The 10126-nt window shown below is 37.8% G+C and overlaps 1 pseudogene; it reads right to left on the reverse strand.

Moving 5' to 3' along the window:
- Window positions 1–4838: 4838 nt before the first annotated feature.
- Window positions 4839–6777, reverse strand: LOC102482405 (nuclear speckle splicing regulatory protein 1-like; annotated as a pseudogene).
- Window positions 6778–10126: the final 3349 nt, after the last annotated feature.

The following is a 10126-nucleotide window of genomic DNA, read 5'->3' on the forward strand; positions in this document are numbered from 1 at the left end:
AGGTAATTTGAGAATCAGGAAATTTGAGGTCTTCATTATACATTTGGGGAAACTGAGGCATAGCAAAGTGAAGTAACGTGGCTGAGGTTATAAGAACGACAATGCTAGAACCGATATGACCCCCTATGGGTCCTGAAATGCTGTTTTTCCAGTAGATTGTGACACACATTAAATTTGTATGTTGTTAGAACTAGCTGACCCACTCTTTAATTTTTTACGCATCTTTTAAATTTTATTTATTACATGTTGGAACTCTGCTCTTGTCACAGCATTTGAAGTTATTTTATGGTTAAAGCTTAGAAGGTTTATAATGTAGTGGCCTCCTAATAGCAGGTCAATGAAAGAATTTCATTTGGCACTGACTCCCAGTGATCTAACTAAGCTATTTAAAGCTTAGTGAGGGAGCTCAGTAAAGTGCTGAAGTCCTATCCTGGAGCTAATAGATTGAAGTGGTCTTGGATCCTCAGCCCAGGCTTAGGAGTAATGATGGCCACAGCCACCCTGCTTTTGTGGCAGGGACACTGCATCTCCTGGAGATTGTTCTGATGTCATATCTGTGCCAGGCTGCATACGGACTAGTCTGTTACCGAGAGGTTAAGACAATCACAGTGAACCTGAACAAGAAGATTGGCTATTCAGGAGCACTTTTCACATACTACCATCACCCTGTCCTCCCTTTTCATGTCCCGTAACACAGAGAGATTGGTTTCATAAAGTCCTTTGAGGACTTTGAAGAAAGATCCATTTCTATGAATTCTACACCCATTCGCAAATATTAAGCACCTACTAAGTGCTTAATTCCAAGCTAGACAAAATGGGCAGGATATACACATATAAAAAGTGGTGGTCCTCATTCACTAAGGGCATAAATTCCATTGTGCAGATGAGGCACAAGCTCATAAAATGAGATATAAAATGATGTAAAAGGATCCAATGCAAGCATATAGTGAGGTATCCCAAAAGATGGAATGGGGGAAGAACATGAGCACTGCCAATGACAGCTCTGAGTTCGAATCCCATCCTTGCCATTTACTAGCTATGTAACCACAGTTTCCTCAAATGTGAAATAGGCTGGGATAGCTGTGAAGTGTAAAAAGATCATATGTCAGCTCTTAGAATAGAACTGGCATGTGATGAATACTCAGAAAATGTGAATGAATACATAAAATATTGTTATTATTCTGATACAGTTGATGAGGGCTACAAGAATTCAGGGGAGGGATAGCTCAGTATGGCCTGGAATTAGAGATCCATAAACCAGGAAGGGATGGGTCCTGGAAAAACGAGCTCCAATTTGACTGGGCTGAGGTTAGAGGGGTATTCAGGTAGTCCCAGACAAAGAGGAAAGCAAAGATGTGGAGACAGTAATGAAAACAAGCTTCTTAGACAATGTCAGGGCCTGTAAGGGTAGCAGAAGAGATGACATACTGCTGAATTTTAGCCAGTGGCAAAGCCTCTGTCATCTCTTGTCCTGGATGGTCTTCACCAGTACTGGTCTTCCTCCCAGCCCCTGACTCCTTGCAATCCACAGCACAGCAGGAGGAGGGCTGCACTGGAGGCTTTAAAAACATTCATGCAATCACTCCTGCCACATTTTAGCAAGTGAGAGCCAGAAGAGAACCTCCTGGTCCACAGTAGGTAACCTGGTGACTAATATCAAGATCTTTTTGTCATTGTTGTTGGGGAAAGTGGAGACACTAAATATATTAACTAGGAAGAAAGAGCTGGCATAGAAAAAAGATCATGAAAATAAAACAGCATCTGTCATTTTCTTGTGGGATTGCTCCTGTCCTTATAAATTCTTGCTTGTTCCTTTACTGTCTTGGCAGTAGTATGACTTTCTTAACACCAGAAAAGTATCCTCTTCCCCCAACCGCAAAGGAACTCAATGAATGCTGCTTAGATTGTGTGTGTGTGTGTGTGTGTGTGTGTGTGCGTGTGTTTGAGTTAGCTTCTATAAGAATTGTCTTTTTCTGCAATTTCTTACTAATTACATATGGTGGTAAGTTTCCCCACCCACAGACAAACCAAAAGGCATTAGCTCTCTCGATTACCATTCACAGACTTGCTGAGCTGAATGGGAAGAAAGCTGCTACAGCCAAATTGCTATTTTGAAAGAATGATTATGTGTCCCTTAGGAATATTTTGGAGTGTGTTTCTTGATAGCCTCACTCAAAAAGTGAGCACTAGTACATTTCCCATCCAAATAGGTATGCGAAGCTTATTGCAAATGAATTTCCTGAGTTAAAGGTTAGTGTAGTGGGTACCTGGGCCATCAAGCTAGTGCTTTACTTAAAATAGTATAATGGAAATAGCTCAGCTCCTAACATCTACTCAGCAGTCCCTCCCTCTTTTATTTTGAAAAGGAATTAGTGTAGGCTATGGTTCCTTAAGTCACAGAGACACAGTTTGCAAGATCCATGGATTGCAAACTCGTTTAACAGCTACAAACTAGAGAGACCAAGCTAGAATACTGCTTCGTTTCCCACTCTGCCTGTCCTCCACCCAGTGGTTCTTGCCATGCAAGCAAGGAACAAAGAATGTCAATAGAGTACTCACTGAACTCTCAGAGTGAGGAGGAGTTGTTCAAAAAGCATGTGCTAGGCTTGTTTTGATTTTAAATTTGTGTTCAAGCTGGTATTATTTAGTTTATTTGTTTTATTTTTACAAATAATTGTTTCCTTTGCAACATTGCCTTTAGGCCCAAGACAAAGAATGAATATTTTCTAATAAATAAGAAGTTAAGTAGCAATAGTGATTTAGCTTATTGTTGTTTTAAATAAGTAAACTGTATTCTTGGGTTTTCCCATGGTGAGAGGGCAATGAAAATGAATGGCCTCAAACTTGATGTCTGTTTGAGAGGCATAGAGAGTCTTTATCATTATTAAAAAGAGAGTTCTGAACCTAATATGCATCTTTGTGACTCAATCCAAACCAATTCCAAACAAGTCAGCTGTGAGTGGGAAAGAGGTAGCTCTTATTAGGAACCATTATTATGGTGTTAATACACATGATGCTATAAGGTGGTTCTATGGAGCGTGGGTGCAGGGCGTAGGTGAGGCATAGCAAAAATGACTGGAAAACCTCTAGACAGAGGCTTTTAAAGAAGCACCAGTGTCCTAGTTCTCTAGCTCTCCCTAAGAAATAAAAAGAACATTCTCTTCTCTTACATGAGATGCAGGTGTCCCTTTCAGCTTCTCTTCAAGGCAGCATCTGTCACAGCAGACAGGGATCCTGTCTGCAAAATGACTTATGGCAAAAGAAATCCTAAGGATTAAAAGAAAGCAAAAATTTTAGAATCCACCTATCTATCTTTTCATAAAATAAGCAAGGCTTTTGATTTTAACTTCCCTCCTAGTATTGTCCCCTTTATCAATCAGTAGTTCTGGAGAAAACCACTGCTAGGGCTGTAGGTCAGTCATTTCTCCCATTGTTTCTCTGACTTCTGTCAATTTCTAATTCACTGGAACATTTCAATACTTAAGACTAATACTTGAGTCCCATATAGCTAGATTATTCTATCTATTGCAATACATACAGGTGAAGTATTCTGCTGTAATTAGGAAAGATGACTAGCATTACAATTACAAAAAGAAAGTGGATTCCCTCTTTCAGACACAGTGACCTACGGAAAACCCATCATGTATCACATGATGCATTGTTTTTGGAAAACAATGTTTATCACTGAAAAATGCACATATCTTTTTTGTTTTCAAGTTTATTCATTTATTCCATAAATAAGAGAGAGACAGAGAGAAAGTGACAGATATGCAGAACTCTAAGCAAGGTCTTGACACTGTGTTCCACCCCTAGCTTCTGTCAGCCAGAATTGTGGACACACATGCATCCATAAGGTCTTCAGACATTAACAGGCAATCTTCCCATGTGCCTCTGCCTCACAGAGCTACACCACTATCCTGCCATTTACATATCTTTTGATTCAGCAATCCCATTATTAGGAACTTCTCTCATTGATATAAACCTGTGATACTCAAAGATATGCACTGGAATTTTACTAAGCATTATTTAAATAAGAACAAAAATGAAAATGACCTAAATATATTATAAAATAGTACTGAATAAGTAAAATATGAAACATTCTTACAATGTAATATTATATAGTAGTTAAAGTGAAATAGATCTACTTATCTACTTAGATTCATAAGAAAACATGTAGCATAGATTATTTGAATAAATGAATTTCAGAATGAAAATGAACACACAACTTGGCAAAATCTGTAGGATACAGTAAAAGCAGAACTTAGAGGAAAATATATAGAATCAAATTCACATATTAGAAAAGAAAAAAGATCTAAAATCAACCACCTAAGTTTCTATATTAAGAAACTACAAAAATAATGGGAGATGTACAGTGATTAAATGTAAAAAAAAAAATTGATTTAAAAAAACCAAAGTGAGCAGAAGAAAAGAAACAAAATTTTAAGCAGAAATTAATGAAATTTAAAATGGAAATCAGTAGAAAAAAATTAGCAAAACCAAAGCTGATTCTTTGAAAAGATCAATAAAATTGGCAAGTCTGTACCCAGGCTGACCATGAAAACAAGAGAGAGGATATAAATTACTTATAAGAAATATGGGCTGGATTCCTTGTGCAGTGATAATGCATTGCTCAAAAGAAGCTGGATCCCACATGGTGGCCATGCTTTAAATTCCTGGTCTGGATGGCCTGAAACATACCAAGCATGCCTTCAAGTGCCCAAGATCTGATGAGCTGGAGTACTGAAGACCAACCATTGTTAACATAGTCCTTTATGCTTTCAAACAGCAAGTTTCAGGAGTTTCAATTTTTTTGTGCTCACATACTATTAGGACAGCTATCAATCATCTTCTTTCTCAATATAGATCTTTGCATTAACACATGCTATTTGTCTGGCCAAGTACTGTCTCTAGCTGATATTACACTTTCTTAGTTGGTTTGCTTTTGCAAACTTGTTCACTGCCTCTGGGGGTCCCTCTTGTTCATTGCCCTTCTTTTGCCTTTATTCTGAGTCTGCATTTTGTTCTTCATGAAACCTTCTGAACTAGAAGGTTTCTCTTGATTTCTTTCATTGTCTTTTTCTGTTTCTTATTTTGTTGGATCTTTCCTGGTCAAGAAACTTATCCTTTGTCCTAGAATTTGGACTGCTTTCCCTTCTGTATCCACTTTTTTCTTAAGATTGAATACTTAGTTTTAATTTTTCTCTATTTATTATTATTTTCACATCTTTCCTTTCTCATTTTCATATGTTCTCACTTTTCTTTGCTTTCCTCTTCCTCCTCTCTTCCTTTCTCACTGTGCTCTTCTGAGGAATATTTCTCCCTTTTCCATTATCTGTCTTTTTTTTTGCTTTTATCTCTTAACAGTTTATCTTCTTGTTCATGCTTCTTTCATTGAGAATCTCTATCATAGGCCTCTCTGTGCCTATGAGAATCCTTCTTTTCTTTTCATTGTTCATGGTCAGGGTAATAGTTCTCCTGATCTCTGGATTGCCTAATTGGTGCTCATCTTCCCTTTTCTCATTTACTTTTGATTTGGAAGAATTTATGTATCATATGGTACAATGCCCTCTTTCTTCATTAGATGATGGTGAGTGAATTTGATTCCTGTGTTGCTTGGAGTCATTCTTGGAGGCCTGTGACCTTTTCCTTTCTGCAGTACACTTTATTTTCTTCCAGTTCATCTTCATCATCATTGCTCTTAACATCAAAGTCACTATTTTCATCTGGGTTTTCCCTCTATTTTCACACCAGTTTGGAGACTACATTTGTCATGTGGTATTCTGTTTTCTTATTTATTTCATCAGAGTAATCCCTTCATTTCTCCTCCATTTTTTTTTAGAGGTTTTTGCTATAGGGTGCGTGCGCTAGCCAGCCAGACAGAGAGAGACAGAGAGATAGAAAGCGAGAAATCACCCCGCAGGGGGGATGGCCACGCCACAATCTCTTCTCCTCCATTCTCCTCTCGGGATCTTGGGCATGCATGCACACGCGCCCGGTGTGAGTTTTAAGCCACTGGGTCCGGGACATGAACCGCGGTCGACTACGTGGGAGTCCAGCGACATTGCCATTATATTAACTGCTGGTCCCCCATTTCTCCTCCTTTATCCAAAGCCTGGTTTCACAAAAGTTACATTTAGGTACTTCCTCTTCACCAACTGTTTGGTTTAATAAGTGCCTATAAAATTCACTGAGATCCTTCTGCTTGGTTATATCCAAACACGCTTCTAGTGCAGCAGCCCTCTTTTCTCTTTCTTCCTCTTCAGCTCTCTCCTGCAGCTTTCTATTATTATCAGGTATCGCAAATGCCTCTTTATCATCAAATTTTCCCTTTTCCTTTTTTTATTTTCTGTATTTTCTTTTCCAGTCTTTTTTCTTGTTCCATTTTTATCATCTCAACTACTTTTAGTAAGATGTGAATATACTTGGGCTTTTGATCTTATCCCAAAAGCAATTTTGGATTATTTCTCTACTTTTCCCCCTGTGTTTTATCATAAATACTGTCCTATTCATACACAGTGGAATCTTCTGTAAGGGCCTTCTGAGTTTCCAGTTTTGTCTGTTTCATGGCCTATTTCTTAGCTGCTTCACACTGAAGCTTTCGCTCACTAAAGTCTTGTCCAATTTTTGTAATCTGGATTCTCTCTGCTACTTCTGTAATGCTCTTAGCCTATTCATCATTATCAACAGAATCATTCCAAATACTAATGTTTTTTGCAAAATGGGGTGCGACAGCTGTGTTTTGTTTGGCTAAATAAGCCTATCTTGCCTGCCTGGAAGTGGTATCTTGCTTCAGTCTCTGCTGAATGTTCAGAATGGTCTTGTGAAGCATGTATACAGTGTATAATAAGCAAATTGAGGAGATAAGCATATTCACCACCTTCAACATTTAGCATTATATTATGCTGTGAACATTCAATACCCTCTCCACTGGCTATACTGTAAGTATGTACTGAATTGTCTATGACATTCTTTACTATAAAATACAGTTCTAAACTAGACAACAGAAAGTATCATGAATTAATGAGGATGTGTTTTTAAAAACAAAGATCATCTTAACATAGCCAATGAAAGAATAAGTTGTAATTTCCATGAAAAGGACTGTGAGAGATAAGAGTTTATATTCTGAAAAGATCCCTGGGATCATTGGTTCAGTTAGAGATAGGTAAAATTGTACATAACAACAGCTCATTAGGAAGATATAAAAAAGGAAAACTTTTACTTACCCATTGTGGGTGCTTGTAAGTCCATAGTATTGTACTGTGCATAAAACAAAACAAAACAAAACAAAACTCCTCAAAAAGGCATAAACAAAACTCCTCAAAAAGGCATAAACAAAACACATTTGGAAAGAGATGTTTAAAAGCAAAGACGAGGTAAAGTCAGTGATTTGGTAATTTATAACTTTTACAAAGTTCTTGATTTTTGCCCTCTTTAAATTCATTCCAAAGAAAGACTCAGATATTTCTAACATTTTGGACTTGTTCTATGATATCTAGTTTTATACAATGAGTAATGGTTATAATAAATATATAAACTGAAACCTGTGGATATATCTATAAATAATTGGTTAGTTTGTACTTCAACCTACTTGTGTATAAGATAGCTGAATCTGCATTTTTAGTCTTCTAGTTGGGAAATTTAATCCTGACATTCAACGTTATTATCAATATGTGTGGACTTATCCTTTTTTTCTAGTTGTTCTATGTTTTTTCTATTTATCTCCCTTTAGTTTTCCTGATGTCATATTCCCTTAAGTATTTCCTGAAGAGTGGTTTAGTTTTGGTAAATTCTTTCAGCATTTGTTTATCTGTGAATGATTTTATTTCTCCTTTCCATTTTGAAGGATAATCTTGCCAAGTATAGTACTATTGGCAGAAATTGTTTCAAGAGTAATTGTTTTTAAATATGTATTCCCATTATTTCCTTGCCTGCATTCAGTTGAATAGTCTGATATTAGTCTAATGGGGTAACCATTGTAATTCACTTGGCATTTCCCGCTTGCTGTTTTTAGAATATTGTCTTTGTCTTTGATTTTTTACCCATTTGGCTATTATATGCCTTGGAGAGGTTATTCATATGTTAAATCCTATTTGATGTCTTGGGAACCAGCAGTTAACGTAATGGCTATGTCGCTGGACTCCCACGTAGTCGACAGCGGTTTGCGTCCCGGACCCGGTGGCTTAAAACCCATGCCGGGCTCCTGTGCATGCGTGCCCAACATCCCAAGAGGAGAATGGAGGAGAAGGGACTGCGGCGTGGCCATCCCCTCTAGGGGGTGATTTCTTGCTTTCTGTCTCTCTGTCTCTCTCTGTCTGTCTGGCGAGCGCACGTGCCCTATAGTGAAAAAAAAATCCTATTTGATGTCCTTTGTATTTCTTGGATTTGGATGTCCATGTGCCTCTCTAAACTTGGGAAATTTTCAGCTAATATAAGAGATTTTTTATGCCTTTATTTGTCTCTTTGCCTCCTAGGATACCTATTATGCAGCTATTTGGTTGTTTAATGGTGTCTAGGATTTCCTGTATGTACTTCTGATTTTTAATGTTTATTCTTATATTCTTTTCTGTTGCTTGGACTAAGTTAGAGATTTTTGTCTTCAAGGACAGATATTCTTTCCTCTGCATAGTCTAATCTGCTGTTGATACTTTCAAGGGAGGTTTTGATTTGCTGCATCATAGTCTTTAACTCCAGAAATTCTGTTTGATTCTTTTTCAGTGTGACTATCTCTTAAGTCATGGGAGGATTTTCTCATTTCCTGGTATTGGTTGTCTGTTTTCTCTTGCATCTCATTGGTTTTGTTACAATGAATATTATGAATTCTTCTTCTAACATTTCTGTGATCTCTTATGTTTTATCTATTGTTGATGAGGAATTATCATGTTTCTTTGAGTTACCGATATTTCTTGGTTTTCTCCTATTTCTTGGGGTTATACTTCAATTTCTAGTCATCTGGTAATATACACAATTCTTCATACTTGTATGAAGTATGTTTCTGTAGCTGTGTACTCATGCCTTTCCCTGTTGTGTGCCTTATCTCTGTGCCACTTTCCCTCCTCTACTGAGAATGAGAGTGTGGAATCCCCAGTAGGAGTTTTGGTCTTTGGCCTATTTTCTAAATCCTCAACCAATCTGATTTAGAAAATAGGCCAAAGACCAAGAGTTTATATTCTTTTACTGCTAGGAGGGTTGGGGAGAGAGAATTTCTCCAGAGTCTTCTTTCTTCAAGTGTTTGGTTCCTGTATATCCAAACCTTTCTGCTCTGAATGTGGCTGTAGGTTCATCTGGATAGAAAGAATGTAAAGTGGTAGACCACTTTGTGTGACTTGTTTGCATACCATGTGGGGGACTGAGAAACCCCTCCATCCCCATAGCAGGTTAGGCAGGGGTCCTTGATGAGCTCAAGCGAAGTAGCTCGGATCTCTGTTTTGCTCCTGGATAGCTGAAGGGCAGAACAATGTGAGCACACATGGGGCAGAAGTTCCTAGATTCTATTTCTTCTATCTCAGGGATCTTAGGAACCAGGTGTTGTTTCTTGAAGGCCAGAGAAAGGCCAGATAAAGGCCAGAGTAGCCCCTTGTTCTCCATAGCAGGCTGGGTGGTGTTTCCTGATGAGCTCAAGCTCAGTGGCTTGGGCTTTTCTGTTGCTCCTTTTATTTCTTCTATCTCAGGGATCTCTGGAACCAGATGTTGGTTCTTGAAGGCTGGAGCAAGGCTGCAGCAGCCTCTTCTCTCCCATATTTATCTAGGGATTGGGCCTCCATGTTGCTACTTCTATTTCTTCTCTTTACAACCAAATTTTAAAAAGATGTTCTACTATGCAAATAACACTACTAAGACACTGGAAAGATAAACTGTAGACTGGAAGAAAATAGTTGAAAAAGATATTATTTAATGAAGAACTGCTATTCAAAATATATAGAGAATTCTTCAAACTTAACAGTAAGAAAACAACTAACCTGATTTAGAAAATAGGCCAAAGACCAACAGTCATCTCCCCAAAGAAGATATGCAGATAAAAAATAAGCCTATAAGAAAATGCTTCACATCATTTGTCATCAGGGACATTCAAATTGAAATGATCATACACCTATTGTAATGGCCAAAGTTCAGAACACTAGCTCCAAAC

Source organism: Tupaia chinensis, unplaced genomic scaffold (genome assembly GCF_000334495.1).
Source record: "Tupaia chinensis unplaced genomic scaffold, TupChi_1.0 Scaffold147123_1, whole genome shotgun sequence".
Classification (NCBI taxonomy): Eukaryota; Metazoa; Chordata; class Mammalia; order Scandentia; family Tupaiidae; genus Tupaia; species Tupaia belangeri.